The sequence below is a fragment of the Eriocheir sinensis genome, chromosome 51, assembly GCF_024679095.1.
Source record: "Eriocheir sinensis breed Jianghai 21 chromosome 51, ASM2467909v1, whole genome shotgun sequence".
NCBI lineage: Eukaryota > Metazoa > Arthropoda > Malacostraca > Decapoda > Varunidae > Eriocheir > Eriocheir sinensis.
The window spans coordinates 4,269,757-4,287,042 of NC_066559.1; the positions used below are offsets into that span (position 1 = coordinate 4,269,757).

Below are 17,286 nucleotides of genomic sequence, written 5' to 3' on the forward strand. Positions count from 1 at the left end.
GATAACTGTAGGAAAATATATCGATATGAAGAGAACATATTTAGAAGAGGGGCAGGTATCTAATTATAGAGCATAAAAAGATAATTTGTCGTCTTCTGAATCACATTAAAAGTCTCAATAGCAATGTTATATATGTAATACGAGCTAAGAGAAAAATATATATCCCTCAGATGTTTCAATGAATAGGAATCGACACTTAATGTCCCGCGCAGCCAAGGCCAGCCACGTGACGCTATGAATCACGACACCCGACTCGGGAAGGGAAAAAAAGTATTGAACGGCGAGATATGGATTGAACTTGACCCTGACACCAAAATTTCTTCCGACTGAGTCACGACAGCAACTACAACAGCAACATCAAGTAAAACAAAAGGAACAACAGCAACAGCAACGTAAACAACAACAACAACATTATTCTGCCATACACATCGGAAAAAAAGACAAAAAAAAAAGTAACGTAAAAAATGGAGTGTTTTTTTTTTCGTTAGGGAGATAAATAAAACGATAACCTGGCAGTTAGATTATAGGATTTGATCGTTGGCGAGGAGACTTGAATCCTGATGTCTTTTTCCTCCTTCCCTTCTTCCTTTTCCTTCTCCTCCTCCTCCTTTTCCTCCTACTGCTCTTCCTCTTAGCTCTGTTCTTCATTTCCCCCAGTCCTTTCTCCTCTTCCTCTTAGCAACAAAAAACAACAGCAACAACAACAGCAACATTAACAACAACTCATTTTCTTTCTCTTTTTCTTGGCTTTCTCTTTCTCCTTTCCTTCTCTTCTTTTCCATCTTCTCCTCCTCCTCCTGCTCCTGATCTCCTCTTCCTGTTTCTCTTGGTGCACTCCTCTTCCTTCCACTTCATTCTCCTCCTTCTCCTCTTCTTCTTCCCCCCTCCTCCCCCACACACTCCCAGGATGCTTAGATATAAACTTGTAACTGAGCTTGTTAGCGCGGGTGGCTGAACCAAATTTTCTCACGGAGCGGCTAAGTAAATTTATCGTGTTGAGAAGTTCAGGGAAGTGGTCGTTGCCGGGAGTGAGTGCTTATGAAAGACGCATTCGTTTTATATTTTATTTCCTCTTCAATTTTCTTTTTCTTTTGCTCGCAACTCTCATTTAATTTCTTTTTTGATGTTGTTTAAATAATTTTTCTCCTATTTAAACTACACTTATTTCCATTTCTCTCTCTCTCTCTCTCTCTCTCTCTCTCTCTCTCTCTCTCTCTCTCTCTTAATATTCAGTTTACCTCACCTCACCTTACGTTTCCTCTCTCCTGCTCTTCCTCCTCCTCCTCCTCGCCCTTACCTTACCTTAGCTACCCCTTCACCCCTTTATCCTGGCAGGTTAATTACGGCCACGGCATAATGGAGTCAGGAAGGAGGAGGAGGAGGTGGAGGAGGCACAATTTGGTGACTTGAGTTTACACGGGCGGAGCAAACAGTTAGGTTCTGAGAGGGTGGAGGAGACTTTGCTGCCCTGTGTTTCTGATGCCGCTGCTCCTGTGTCTGTGTCGTGTTGGTGTTGTGTTACTGAAGTTACTCGTGTGATGTGTTGCGTCGAGTTGGTGCTGTGTTGGTGATGTAAGTCTTGTGCTGAATTGTGTCGTGTTGTATTTGTGTTGGGGTCCTGTTGATGGTACTGGTTTTGTTGTTCTTTGTGTTGTGATGTAGAGATGTGTGTTGGCGTCTTGTTGGGGGTACCGGTGTTGTTGTAAAGGGTGAGACGCAAAGGGAGAGACAGAAATATTGGAGCTAAAGGCAAGGGAAAGACAGACAAAGCTGTGTGAATATAAAACTGAAAAAAATAAGTAAGTCATGAATTTTGCGAAGACGATGATGAGAAAATAATTGAAAAAAATTGACAAAAATGTACGAAGGATTAAAAATATGAAAGCCCGAAAAACGAAAATGGAACAGGAAGTAAATTAAGGAGAGGAAGAAAGAGAAAAAAAAGATTCATAGGAAGGGAAGTGTTGGAATATGCTTCGTAGTTCACAGGAAAAATAGGTTTGTTTCGAAGTGAGTTGACATTCTCTCTCTCTCTCTCTCTCTCTCTCTCTCTCTCTCTCTCTCTCCCCCACCCACCCACCCTCTTCATGATCATGTAAAACTTTAAAAAAAATTCCCGCTCAATGGTCAATGTTAATCAGTTCACAGGTGCGCATCACAGGTGTGTGTGTGTGTGTGTGTGTGTGTGTGTGTGTGTGTGTGTGTGTGTGTGTGTGTGTGTTTGTGCATTTCCCCCCCCCTCCACGCCCCTCCCTATTCCCTCACCACCTTTTTCTCTCTATTCTCGGTAAATCTGATTACTCGCCTCCTTTTTCTTTAAGCTCCGGCTATGCGTGGGAAAAGTTGAGGTGGTTGTCCCAAAATTCCTTGATCCTCACAAAAAGTTTCCCGCCGGCTCATGAGAGAAAAATAAGTATTCCGAAGCCGATTAACACGAAATGCTTAGCTGATACGCAGTTTTTATTTTATCCTATAATCTCGTTTTCTCTTCCGAAAGTCTTTTATGGGAAGCGAAACTGAAGATAACTGTTGCGTACGTGTTTTTTTCCTCTTGAGCCTCGGAAGTTTTTAAAGGTAAAGGAGTAGGAAAAGTTAAAGAGGAAGAAGTGAATAGGAGGAGGAGGAGGAGGAGGTGGATAATATTAAAATAATGAGAAAGAAGAAATGAAGAAAATAATGAACTCGTTATTACCAAATTCTAAGGTTTTAATCACTTGTAGACGGTTACATACAAAGATTTGAAGAATTATTTATGTGTAATTTCTGCATACACCGTTCATACTCGATCTAATCATTTCTGGTGACCAATTTTACCTTTTTATCGTTATTTAAACACTTTGCTCAATGGTTTCCTTTCATGTGGAACTTATACCATTTAATCTACATTTAATTAATTATATATCTCTCTTTTACCATCGTTCCTCTCATCGTGTTATCATGCCCAGCTTACTCGGATATGCAGAACAGATAATATAATTTGTGCCTTATCGTGTTTTCTTTTTAGATCATACTTTACTAGCGCATTTTTTCAACATTCCCTTAAAAAAATCCTTTCGTCCAATTTGCATTCAACTATTCCATTTAGTTCTCATTTAACTTTAACTTCAACTTTTTTTTATTATTTTGTCTCACCTGCGCCGGGCCGGAAACTCACCTGCGTACCGGAGGGGTTGATTTGCCTTGCAGATGTGTAATATTCAGGTGAAGGTGCGTCCCCTACAGGTAACCTCCGCCCCATCAGACCATTAATGACAGAGAAGGTGGGAAGGGGAAAGGAAGGGAAGGAGAAGGAAAGGGAAGGAAAGGGAAGGAGAGGGAAGGGAAGGTGAGGCCTGAGTGGCGGAAGTTGGTGAAAGGGAATTAGGAAGGGACAGGTAAGGGCAGGGTTAAAATTAAGCAATGAATTGGGAAGGTAAAACGGAAGGACTGAGAAGGGAGGAGAGATATGCAGGTGAAAGGAAGGGAGGATGAAAGAACAGCAATGAAGAGAAAAAAGAGGAAAAAGGTCAAAGATAATGCATAGGGTAGGAAAAAAGATGGAAAATTGCATCGGGGAGGTAAAAGCGAAGAAAATAGAGCGGAAGATAGAATTGGAAGAGAAAGGAAGAGATTATGAAAGAAAAGCAATGAAGAAAATAAGGAGGAAAATGGTCAAAGATAATGATGCATAAGATAGGAAAAAAAAAAGTTATAGTTTATTGCAAAGGTAAAAGGGAGGGAAATACAACGGAGGATTGGAAGGGAAAGGAAGGGATGTTAAAAGAAAAGCAAGGAAGAAGGAAAAAGAGGAAAAGCGTCGAAGATAATGCATAGGGTAGGAAAAAATGGGAAGGTGGTTGATTGGAAAAGTAAAGGAGAAGAAAAGATAATGGAGGAGAGAATTGGAAGGGGAAGGAAGGGATGATGAAAGAAAAACAACGAAGAAAAAAGCGTAAAAAGATCAAAGATGAAATATAGGGTAGGAAACAAAAGATAACATGGTGCGTTAGGAAGGTTAAAGGGAAGGAGAGAGAAGGAATGAGGCAAAACAAAGAGAAGTTAAGGAATGAGGGGAAGAAAGGTGCGGATAACATGTAAGATGAAGACGAAAATGTAATATATGGGACGAGAAGAAAAGAGGATATGTTAATGTATACAAATGAAGAAGGGAGGGAGAGAGAAGGGACTTGAAACTGATAGGTAATGGAGTTGAAAAGCAAGGAAAAGGGCCGGATGGAAAGATGTGATGCATGTTAAGGTAGGAAAGGACAGAGGAAGGGATAGAAAGAAAAGGAAAATATGAAGAGAAGGAACAGATCGCAAAAAAAAAAAAATATACACTAGTATACAGACTTGGAAACTGAGGAGAAAAATAAAATAGCTGGGAGAAGAAACAAAGAAATTAAGATAGAAAATGAGTGAAATGAGATGAGAGTGAGTTAGAGAAAAAAAGGTGATTTAACAAGAGTTTCTTAACGGAGGGAAAATGGGAAACGGAAAATAGATATATGCAAGAGCTGTGGAGGGGAGAGAAGATTAGGCGAGGTGAGGCAACAGGTGAGAGACCAGGTAAGGGAGGATAATTATTCAATGTTATACAGAAGAAACAACACGGGGAGGAGATGAAAGGAAGGAAAATGAAGAAGAATGAAAGTGCAAGGGGATGGAAGACCACTGATAGAAGGAAGGACGGAGGAAAGAGAGGAAAGAGGATAATGGATGAGAGAAAGGAAGAGAGGGTAAGAGGAGGGGAGAGAAAGAGAGGGAGATAAAGGCAGGAATATGTAGAGAAGGAGACAGACGGAGATAAGTAAAAGGGGAAAGATAAATAACGAGATATGTGGAGGAGAAGGAGGAGAGAAGAGGAAGGGCGATAAAAAAAAGATAGGTTGAGTGTAGGAGATTAAAAAAAAAAAAATGCAGAGAAACACACACACACACACACACACACACACACACACACACAAGAAACCCCCCCCCTCCCCCCCCCACACACACACACACACGGAAAAATACCAGACCGCACAAACAGACAGATAGACAGACAGACATACACAGGCGGGCAGTTGGACGGAGAGAAAAACCCCACAGCCGTAGTTGGCAGGAAGACAGGCAGTGCTTCGGGGCGGGGCAAGGCAGGAGGGAAAATAAATAACTAATTGAACTTGGCAGGCCTAAAAAAAAAAGAGAAAAAAAGAGACGGAGAACAAGCGTACGGACAGATGGAAAAATGTTCATACCGCTCACGTACGTACGGCGCGTGCGGACAAACATTGGTGAACACACACACACACACACACACACACACACACACACACATTGATTGCTTTTAAAGTCGATCCGTACCAGTTGCCCCTTCCCCTCCCACCCACCCACCCCACCCCCTACACCACCACCACCACGGAGTTTTAAGGGGACCACCACCACCACCACCATCATTGTGTCGCCAAAACAAAAGCGAAGAAGTACAAAACCGGCGCCTGAAGGTTGGAGAAGAAGTTGATATCGCAGCCCCAAAGAATGCAAAGCGAGAGCGATAAAGACAATGATAGTAAGCCTGCAATAAAAAATAACAGCAACAGCAATAACAATAACAACAGCAGAAGACAACAACAACGACGACAACTTTATAAGCACCACGATACTAGTCTAAATCAGCATAAACCAATCAGAATCCATCATCTGAAACTTCATAATTTAAGAGATAAGAAAACGAAAGCGAAAGGGTATCCCCCACACTAACATCAATAACAATAACAAAACAAGAAATCAACAACGACAACATCTACCAACACAATACTAATCTAGACCAACAATCAACCAATCAGAATCCACAATCAGAAACCTCATTACTTTAAACACAGAAACAAATATGAAAAAAATAAAACTGAATACCATCGCCCTCACTTTAATAGACAAAACCGAGTGAGATAAAGTCAAATAAAACAAAGTGACTCGTTTGCATGAATTCCTTTGCTTGGCGTCCGTGTGACCATGCGGCAGAAGGCACAGAATAAATATACTCTCTCCCTCTCTCTTTTCTCCCCCTCCTTCTCCTTCTCTTGGCAGAACCTCGGTTATCTATCATTAATATCTCGCATGTTGCCGCCAGGTGTGGTTGGAAGTGCATCAGATGGAGGGAGGAAGGGAGGGACGGTAGGATGGGAGAGGGAGGGAGGTAGGGGGAGATGTAAGAGTGAGAGGGTAGGTAGGGAGAAAGGTCATTTTGCTGCTTCATGTACGTGGCAAAGGAACACACGAAGGAACACACGCACCTGAGCAATGCACCACACACACACACACACACACACACACACACACACACACACACACACACACACACACACACACACACACACACACACACACACACACACACACACACACACACACACACACACACACACACACACACACACACACACACACACGAATACTCCAACAAGTGTTTGAAACTAATGAAAAAAATATAGAGGTTTACATTCATTTAATTTTCATTAATAAAAAAAAAAAAAAAAAAAATCGGTTTAAATAAAAATCTGATTTAAATAAAAAATCTGATTCTTTTTTATTAAAAAAAAAAATCAACAACCCTGCATCCAAGCACAGTTGCCCCTTCACACCTGGCGGAGTGGCTTAATTGCTACCTGCGTGTCACCGTGTTCGCGCCCTCCTCTGGTTGATTGTTGGGCGGCAGGTAACACGGGCGCCCAGGTGACCCCCCTCACACCTGTCTCACCTTTATGCATTATTAACCTTGACTCTGCTTTCACTGTGTTTGTTATGGTGTTCGTTGCTTTTCTTTCTCGTTTCTTTCTTTTTCTGACTCTTTATTTTCTTTATGGTGATTCTCTTCTTCTTTATGATTCCTATTTGTTTTTTTTCTTTTGCTTGCCTTTTGTTTATTTATTTTTGGTAACTGTCCATTTCTTTCCGACTCATATTCTTCCTTTTCCTTTATGTTTTCTTTTCTTTCCTCTTTTTCCTTTTATTTGCCTTGTATTTCTTTGTATTTTCCCTTCTTTTCTCTACATTTTCCTTCCCCTTCATTCCTTTCTTGCTTCTGGTTCTCTTCTTTGCTGCTTCTTTTTATAACTTTTTCTTTTCGATACTAATTCTTCCATTTCTCTTCCTTTTCCTTTACATCTCTTTCCTCTTTCCTTTTATTTACCTTGTATGTCTTTGTATTTTCCCTTCTTTTCTTTTCTTTTCTTCGTATTTCCTTTCTTGCCTCTGTTTATTTTCTTTGTAGTGATTCTCCTTTTTCTCAAGATTTCTATAATTGCTTCTCCTTCTTTTGCTTGTCGTTCTTTTATTTCGTTTAATATTTATCCTTCTCCTTCCGGTTCATATTCCTCCTTTTCCCTTCCTTTTCCTTTATGTTTTATTTCCTTTCCTCTTTTTCTTTTTCTTTACCTTGTATTTCTTTGTATTTCTCACTTTTTTTTCTCTATATTTTTCCTTCCCTTCTTTTCTTTATTTTTGTCTTAACGTTTTCCTTTTCCTTGTCCTCTCCTCTGTTCTCAACCCTTCCTTTCCTTCCTTCCTCCTATACCTTCCCAGCTTTTATTATTCTTTCCTCTATGTTCCCTTCTCTCTCTTCCCTCCTCAACCCTTCCTTCTCTTCCTCCTATCCCTTCCCAACCTTTATTTTTCTTTTCGCTGTGTTCCTCTCTTTCTTAACCTTTAACCTTTTTCTATTTCTTTTGCCACCCTCTCCTCGACTCGCCTTCTTGTGTGTTTTAGTTTGTTTTAGTCACGCATGCGGTGCCCTTGAACTTTCCCGTGCATGGCTGATATAACTTTCTTTTTCTTTTCTCATACTTTTTTTTTTTATTTGTCTATACTTACTCGGACTTCCGCGTTTTTTTTTTTCCTCCTCGCTGCGTTCAAACACTAACATAACAATCTTCCGTTTAAACTCCTTCCTCCTTTTCTCTCCTGCATTCCTGACTTCCTTCCTCCATCTTCTGTTGCTTTCTTCCTCCCTGTTTTTTTTTTGTCTCTCTCTTCCTGAAACTGAACTGACTCACCACCGTCTCCTTCTGGCCCTGTCTCCTCCCTCTCTTCTCTTCCTTTCTTCTCTCCTGTCTTGCCCTTCATGTTTTTTTTTCCCAACACTTCCTTCCTCTCCATCTTTCTTTACTGCACTGCAACTGACTGCGAACAATTCCGATATAACTCTTTCCTTCCTGTCACCTCCTTTCTCCTCTCTGCCAGTCCATTCTCTTTTGCTTTTCTTCTTCAATCTCATATCTTCCGCTCCCTCCCTCTGTCCCTCTCTCTCTGTCTTCCTGTCCTTCCTCCATTCCTTCCCCTCATTTATGTATTCATCTCTCCTATTTTTTCGGTTTCTCTCGTTTCTCCTATAGTCTCCGTCCTTTCATTTTTCATTTTCCTTCATTTCTGCACCTCCTCTTCCTTGGTCTTGTCTCCTCTTCTCCCATATCTCTCTTCCTTTCCTCACCTTTATCTCTGTTTCCTTCACCGCTTTCTCCTCTCCTTTCGCCGTTCCTGTCCTTTCTTCTCCATCCCTATCCCTTCTCTTCTTTCTCCATCCTTATCCTTTCTTCTCTCATCCTTCTCACTCCTCCTCTCCCTGTCCTCTCTTCATCCATCTCTCCCTCTTCCTCCTCTTCACTTTTCCCGTCTTCTCCATCCTTCTCCCTCCTCCTCCTCTGTCCCTGTCCTTCTTTCTCCATCTCTTTCCCTACTCCTCCTCGTTCCCTGTCCTATCTTCTCCCTTCCTTCTCACTCCTCCTCCTCCTCCTCTCTCCCGTTTTCCTCTTGGCCAATCGTTACCGTGTCGCCATCCAGCCTCAGTCTTTGTCACGCCCCGGAAAACAGAACAGTCGGCCCTGCAAATTGACGAGGGAAACTAAAAGAAAAGAGACTCCATTGTCAGCACCTGTCCCCTGCAGTCAAGCGTGTGTGCCAGGGTCAGGGTAATGACGTTGTTGTGTGAGGGGATAAAACTAATACGTGGCAGTGACAGAAGTGCTGATGGATAAAGAGATTGCAGTGATTATTTCTTTCTTGCTTCTGTTTCGTTTGCTTTGTTTGGTTGTTGGTTGGTTGGGTGGTTGGTTGTTATTACTATTGTTGTTGTTGTTTGTTAGTTCTTTTTTTCTTCTTCCTCTTCTTCGTCCTCGTCTTCTTCCACCATTTCTTTGTTATCGTCTTCCTCTTCTTCGTCATCGTTTTGCTCTTCTTTTTCATCGCCTTCTTCCTTTTCTCATTATTTGTCATCGTTTTCCTTTTCCTGTCATCGTCACTTTCCATTCTTTCTGTCATTGTCTCTTTGTTTTTTTTCTATTCTTATTGTTCTTGTTGTTCTTCATCTTCATCATCTACAACTTTTTCAACAACTTCTTCCTCTATAACTACTTCTACAACTTCTCCCACTCCTCCCACAACTACTTTAACAACTTCATTTTCGTCTCCTCACAACCACCACTACCATCACATTCGCCTTTACCCCCACACCTTCCCTCAAAGCAGTCCCAACAAACACAGGCGCCACTCAGCACTCACTCCCTGATTCTCCTCAACACCGTGACAGCCACACAAGGTCACGGAGGTAATGGCGTGGCACCCTGGTCTTGGAAATATCACGTTTTTGTTTACCCAGAACGAAAGAAGTGTTGTGGGACTATTGCGGTGTTTGTGTGGTGAGGGTAGGGGGTGGGGGAAGTGGGGAGAGAGGGAGAGAGGGAGAGTAAGAGAGTAAGATTACGTAACCTTCATTTTAGCTGCTCCTTACATCACACATTCTCATTTCTTTGTGTCTTCATTTTGATTTTCCTCATTCATTACATTTTTTTGTCTATCTTCCTCCTTCCTGCTTTTTTACCTCTTCATTTCTCGCCTCTTCATTTCCTGTCTTTGTAATTTTCTTTCTCCTTTTATATATTTTTTTCTTCTCTCCCCTGTCCTCTTTTTTGTCAATCTTTACCTGTATTTTTTTATCGTTAGCTTTTTACTCTGTCTACTTTAATTTCCTTTCTTCCCCTCTCCCTCAACTTTTTTTCTTTTCGTCTCTCCCCTCCTGTATCTCCTTCCTTCCCTCTTTTTTCTACTCTTTCCCCTCTACTTGTCTACTTTTTCTCCTATTTTTATCCTCGTTTTTGCCTACCATCTTTTCTTTTCTTGCAAATTTCTTCTCCACTTTCTCTCCCTCTCCTCTTCCCCTTTTGACTTCCTGCTTTCCTTACGTCTTCCTCCTTCTCATTAATTTTACCTCTCCGTCTGTCCTCCTTTTCTACTTTCCTCTTTCTTCTCCTTTTTAAGTTTATCATCTCTACTTTTCTATTCGCATTCACCTTCTTTCTTTCCGTTTTTCGTTCTCTTATTTACTCTCTTAATCTATATTTGCTCCTGTTTTCTTTCTATTCTCTTTGCGTCTCATTTTTCCTTGTCTAGCACTCCTGCTCCCACCTCCCGCATAGCTTGATAAAAATGGTGATCTATTTTCCATGTTATTCGTTATTCAAAGTAATTGTAGATATTTTGTGTTTGCCCTGTGAGAAAATGTGTGTTTTATAGTATAACGACGTAAATTTATTCATTTTTTCAATATTGTTACTTTCTTCTCATTATTATTATTGTTGCTGTTTTTTTTCCTGTTTTGAACACATATTTTCTCTCTTCTCCGCCAGGTAAGGAGACGTCAAGGCGGCGCTGGGAGTTAAAGCGAGACACTGTGTGTGTTTGTGTGTGGGAGAGGGACGTCGGCGTGACACGTGCACCTAACAGACAGGTGAGTCACAACACTCATTAGGCCGTCCACCCTGACGCGCCTAGCAGGTCTTCCCCCCTTCCTCGCCCTGCACCCGCCAGTCACGTCACTTTCGTCTTCCAAGAAATTGCTAATCACACACCGGCCGTGCCTCGTCAGAGGAAATAGTACGAACAAAATTTTCAAACACGTCTGGACAGAGCCAGACACAGGCAGTGAGCTAGGGTGTTGTAATGTCACGAAAGATTTTGGTATCTCAAACATTTGCGATGTTTCTTTCATGACCGCTCATTTTTTATGAATTAGTGCAGCACTGGTTTGCTTCTTGTTACCTTAAAATCATTTATTATTAGGTTGGTGGTGAGGTTTCGGGAAGCTTAAAACCTTCCATGTTCACATCCTTCCTCACCAGCTGAGGCGGCCGTCGTGACGGACCCAAAGACTCAGGGCTGAGTGAAGCTGCCCTGCAGTCCTTGGTATCCCGCCGCCATCACCTTGCCACAGCAGCCTCGCCGCCACTGAAGCTTCCACAAAAGCCAGGCTCAGAACTCGATTATGGGCAAAATTTTGTCGTATATGACAACAATTCATGTCATCCGCATCTTTTGTGCTTTTCGTTGATGCGAGTTTCTTTTGTGCTCCAGGAAGGAAGTTTTCTGGCATTCTGATGCACCGAACGTGACTTTTTCGCAGTCTTGAGCACCAAGTTTTGTTGCAGCTTGACAGCATGACGCTGAAAATGCAGTGACGTCCTGACATCCGGCGCTGAGGATGTGGTGGTATTTTCACGGCCTGCTGCAAGCGTCCACGAGCCTTTGAAGTGTGGGCAGCGAGGGAGAAATGATCCCTCTCAACGAACCTCCGCCCAGAGCACGGGAGCGTGAGGCAAGCAGCGGAGGAGAGGAGGGGAAGAGGCGCCGCGACGCTCTTCATTTTGTGTTCATCTTTTATTCCGTGACGAGCAGCGGGACGGGATTTGGAAACCATTTAACATAAAAACATAAGAACGCAGGAGTCTACAAGAGGCCGGTAGGCCTGTACAAGGCAGCTCCTTTGACCCTAAGCTCCCGTGTATCTAACCCCACCTGATATCGCTGTCCATGAATTTATCTAGTCTATTTTTGAATGTGACAATTGTATTGGCACTCACCACATGACTGCTAAGCCTATTCCACTCATCCACCACCCTGTTAGTAAACCAATTTTTGCCTATGTCTCTGTTGAATCTGAATTTATCCAGTTTAAACCCATTACTTCGTGTCCTACCCGGTTCTCTTACCAACAAAACCTTATGAATGTCTCCCTTATTAAAGCCCTTCATCCATTTATAAACCTCGATCATGTCTCCACGCACCCTTCGCCTTTCTAGAGAATGCAAGTTTAACTGCTTGAGTCTTTCCTCGTATGGCAAGTTTCTCAACCCCTGAATCATCTTAGTCATCCTCCTCTGCACCGATTCTAACAGAATTTATGAGGCGATTACTCAGGTGGTGCTCCAATTATAGAAACATATTATATATATGTATATATATATATATATATATATATATATATATATATATATATATATATATATATACACACACACACACACACACACACACACACACACACACACACACACACACACACACACACACACACACACACACACACACACACACACACACACACACACACACACACACACACACACACACACACACACACACACACACACACACACACACACACACACACACACACATATATTAATTCAAATGTTTATTTATAACTGCCCAATGCAGTATTACTGATGATCGTAATAGTAGTAGCAGTGATAGTATAGTCGGTGTCACGAGAGCTGGCGGGGATAATCCTTCACGCCACCCATTCCTGCCCTCCCTCCCCCCATCATCCTATTCCCCAGAGTTCCATTACCTCCGCCCCGGGCACGCCTCAGCACCCCGCCGCCGTACGTTACACAAATGGAGCCGTTTCTTCGCCGCAAAGGCCGGCGAGGCGTTTATAAGGGAAGTAATGTTACCCGCGGCCCAGGACGACGACCTCCGCCTTGCAGCCCACGCGATGCAGGGCTGTGCACCACGACGCACAGCTGAGGGACATAACGCAGCGCAACGCAACATATGTGCAGAGCACGACTGTTCGGCTGCGCTTTATGGCCGTTACGTCTTAACACGCACACACGTCGTGTCCCCTTCAAGTCGACCAGCACGACTCATTTGCATGGTCCTGCAAACACTGTGCGCTCCGTGCCTTTGTGTGTGTTTCTCTTCAGCAAAACTAGGGATCTTTCGTGCTGGATTGTATTGATTTGTGACCTTCCTCCTGCCTTGTGCTTCACCTCCGTCAAATCAGCAGTTATTTTCCTCACATTGCACTTAAATAAGAGCCATTTCTCTCTCTATATATATCCGTCACACTTTCAAGAATTGAGGCTCATGGAATCTAACCTCCCTCAAGATGTTGATATAAAGTTAGTAATCTCGGCCACCGCTGACTGAACGCGTGGGAGGGTGGGCACCAAGGTCAGCACTGTAGATGATGACTTGCTGTCTACGGCTTAACAGGACTTGCTTCGAAATAACAAAGTTGAAGCGACAAACTTACTCGTGGTTTCTCATGTTGAGGGTAAAGGTGTATGTCGAATGAAGCCGCGGCGTGTCAGTGTGTTTCTAGAGAATGGGTGGCGAAAGTACCTCCACGATCGGGCCTGACACTTAAGAACGGGTAAACTGATTTGAGGCGAGAAGTGACCAAACCAACTTACTCTGCACGCGTGTATATTTCATGAGATTCACTCTGTCTGATTTGATCCACTCTACGTCTAATTCGATTCACACTGGCTGTCTGATTTAGTCTTAATTAACCCGTTACGTAAGTCTTATTCAAATCACACTGCATGTCTGAACTGATTAACTCTGTATGTTGAATCTAAGGCACTCGTCGTACGTTTGAATTAACTCTCTGATCTGATATATTGTCTTATGTAATTCACTCTGTGTCTGATTTGATGCACTCGGGTATGTCTGATGTGATGCACGTGGCGCCATAAACCGGCATGAGACATCGTTACTGCGGCGAGGTCTTCGAGCAATGGCACTGTTACGTCTGGCTCGCGTGCGCCGGGTGAGGGAAGGCATTGGCTCCATTACCAGTGTAGTCCCGGGGAAGATGCAGTGTGTTCCCCGTTTTTAATATGATTCTTTTTTGTTGTTATTTACCTTTCAGTGTTGTAGTTTGCTTGTATTTCTGTTGTTCTTTCATTTGGTTTATATTTTTTCACTTAGTTTTTCATTTTCACTTATTTATTTTTATTTTTAATCCTAGTTTTTTTTTCTTTACTTCATTTTCCTTGTTTTTGTCATTTATTTTCTAGCTCTTGTTTTTGTTTTTATTTTTTTCTTGTTCTTGTTCCTGTTTATCTTGTTCTTGTTCTTCTTCCTGTTTATCTTGTTCTTGTTCTTCTTCTTCAAAATTATCATCATCATTTGACCTTGTTTTATGTGGTCATCATCGCTATCATCATCAATATTACCACCGTTGTCACCATCATCATCATCATCATCAATATAATTCCTTTTACATACACCATAGAGGTCGCCACTCAGCATTTTTTCTTCCTGCCTACCATCAATCTAGATCTTTTTTTCCTCTTCTCTCGCCAGCCCTCTTGCTTCCTTTGCCGCTTACCTTTTGTCTTCTTTGTCCTTCTCTCTCCTTCCCGCTCCTTCTCTCTCCTTCTTTCTCCTTTCTTCCAATCTCCTGCCCATCTCTCTCTCCGTCCTACTCCCTTTCCCTCTCCTTTTCCGGCTCCCTTTCTCTCTCCTCGCTCCCTTTCTCTCTCCTTCTCGCTCCCTTTCTCTCTTTCCAATCCCCTCTCTGTCTCTCTCTCCTTTCTTCCAATCTCCTGTCCCTCTCTCCTTCCCGATACCTTCCTCTCTTTCGTACTTCATTTCTCTCTCCATCGTGTTCCCTTTCTCTCTCCTTCCGACTCCCTTTCTTTCTCCTTCCCGCTCCCTTTCTCTCCTTTCTTCCTGTCTTCTCTCCCAAGAAAAGCTCTGAAGCCCACAAGAACCTCGCAAAGGTAAAAATAGGCCTCAACACACCACACAATCCATCGTCCGCCTTTTTTTTCCTCCTTTCTTCTTCCCTCTCCTTCCACCTCCCTCCTGTCCTCTCTTCTCCCCTCCTGCCGCTCCCTCCCGCCGCTCCCTTCATCCTTAACTCCATCTGTCATCTTTTCAGACCTCCCATTCGTCTCTGTCCGTCTTGCTGTCTCTTTGTGTCTTGGTCCTGTCTGCCTGTCTGTCTTTTTTATGTGTGGATAGTGTTAAGTTCCATCGCCTGTGTACTCTCTCTCTCTCTCTCTCTCTCTCTCTCTCTCTCTCTCTCTCTCTCTCTCTCTCTCTCTCTCTCTCTCTCTCTCTCTCTCTCTCTCTCGCTCGCTCGCTCGCTCTCAAATCCAACTCACCGCTGCCACCATTTCTAGTTTGCTTCCCGTTTTCCTTTTTTCTGTGCCTTGAAGGGGGTGGGGGGGTACTCAATTTCTCAGTTCAGCGGTCGCCTCGGAGCGGGAACTTTGATCACGCGTATTACCTGGACTAAAGCAAGGAGGCAGTCACACCAAGGGCCAGACTTCGCTTTCCATTCCCCTCGCTTTTCCCGATTTACTGTCTGGTTGGTTGGCTTTCTGAATCTCTCATTCATGCACTCCAGGATTTCGTCTTCGGATTATTTTTTTCTGTTAGATTCAGGTACCGTTCTGTTTTTTTTTTTCCTTTTTGTGTTTTCCTTTCTTATTTTTTCTATTCCTTTATATTATTCACAATTTCGTTGTTTTAGTTACTTTCTTCTTTTTTCTTCATTCTTTATCGTCTTTTATTATTGCACTTCTTTCCTTCCTTGTGGTTTCTCATCTCTTCAGTCAGTGAGTAAGTTATTCAGTCAGTCATTCAGTTTCATGGACTTTTTTCTATAGCTTCTTTCTCTCTTTTTTATTAAATTTTTTCTGATCATCGTTTTGCTTTCTCAGTTTCTCATTTTGATTCATCCTAATGCCCATGCTTCGTCGCTTCTTTTATGCTCATTCATTCATTCATTCATTCATTCATTCATTTGTTCATTCATTCATTAATTTATTCATTCATTCATTCAGTTGGTCGCTATGTCAGTTAGTCAGTCAGTCAGCCTCACTCACTCATTCATACCGCCTGCACTCATATGTATCACGTGTCCAGTTTTTAAGTTATTACATGCAAGTTCCCTTATCAGTTTGGGATTGTGTTTGATTATACTATTACTGATGAATCATTGTATGCAGGAGTGCCTACACCATCCGCCCAAGGCTGCCGTAAAATAAATGCAACAAGACGTACTGCATTGAGCTATGGAGAATGAACAGACATCAAGACGGTGCATATTCTGGCGGTTTACAATATTACTGAGGGATTAGTGCATGCAGGTGTGCCTCGTAAGGTGAAACTCAGGTGGGTCATCTTACCGGAGAAATGAGTAGTCTTTTGAAAGATAATAATTGAATCTTGGGTGCATTGTTTGAATATTAATTAAGCTTTGCCTGTATGTGTTTATTCGGCTCATATTGTTGTTATCAGTTTGCTCTTTGAATCCAGCTAGTTTGAGATGGTTGTGAGGTTGATATTACGTCTATTATTATTATGTTAACTTTCTTTTATTTTTTCTTTATTATCACAACTAAATGGACTGCTGTATAGAGGAAAAGATAAAAGAAAGAAACACTGATCAGCAGAGACTTTATTTCCAATATGAGAGAGAGAGAGAGAGAGAGAGAGAGAGAGAGAGAGAGAGAGAGAGAGAGAGAGAGAGAGAGCTCATCAATAACATAATAATAATCATGCATCCAATTAATCTTGAGTTGCCCCTTTAATTACCTGAAAGAGAGAAAGGGGAAGGAGAAAAAGAATCTCTCTCTCTCTCTCTCTCTCTCTCTCTCTCTCTCTCTCTCTCTCTCTCTTCCTTTGTGTGGCACCTGAACTTTTACAATTTTTCCCTCAAGAGACAGTTCGTAATCTCCTTTGTTTCTCATCCTTACTTTGTCCATTTTTCTTCCACAGCGGTGATTCTCCCTCCCCCTTCTTCGTCTTCCTTCTTCTCCTCCTCCTTCCTCTTCGTCTCCTTTCTCCTCCTTCTCCTTCTCCATTGATTTCTTTTTTCCTCTTCTTTCTTCTCGTTGTTCTTAATTTTCACCTTCCTCTCCTTCCCTCCCCCCCACATACACACACAGTTTCACTCTTTCTTTCTCTTCCTTCCATTTTTACCTTCCAACTCTCCCTCATTCGCAATCTCTATCCCCTATCCCATCCCTCCCTCCTTCCATCTCTCCTTACTATTTCTTTCTTCTATTCTCTATCATCCCCTCTTTCTTATTTCTTCACGACTCTTTTCCCTTCCATTCCTTTCACTCTTTACTCTCAGCTTTACCTTCTCTTTCTCCATCTTCCTTCTCTCTCTCCATCCTCCCTCCATCCTTCCCTTACAATACCATATACATAAGAAGCCATTAAGACCAGGAGACAAGTGTTATATGT

General features: G+C 42.3%; 1 long non-coding RNA gene across 1 annotated transcript in view; it reads left to right on the forward strand.

The window, feature by feature from the left end:
• Nucleotides 1–12,174, forward strand: part of LOC126982573 (uncharacterized) — a 128,559-nt gene extending 116,385 nt beyond the window's left edge. Inside the window, exon 3 of the long non-coding RNA XR_007735250.1 lies at nucleotides 10,638–12,174. This is a non-coding gene — a long non-coding RNA (uncharacterized LOC126982573). The remainder of the gene's footprint in view (nucleotides 1–10,637) is intronic.
• Nucleotides 12,175–17,286: the final 5,112 nt, after the last annotated feature.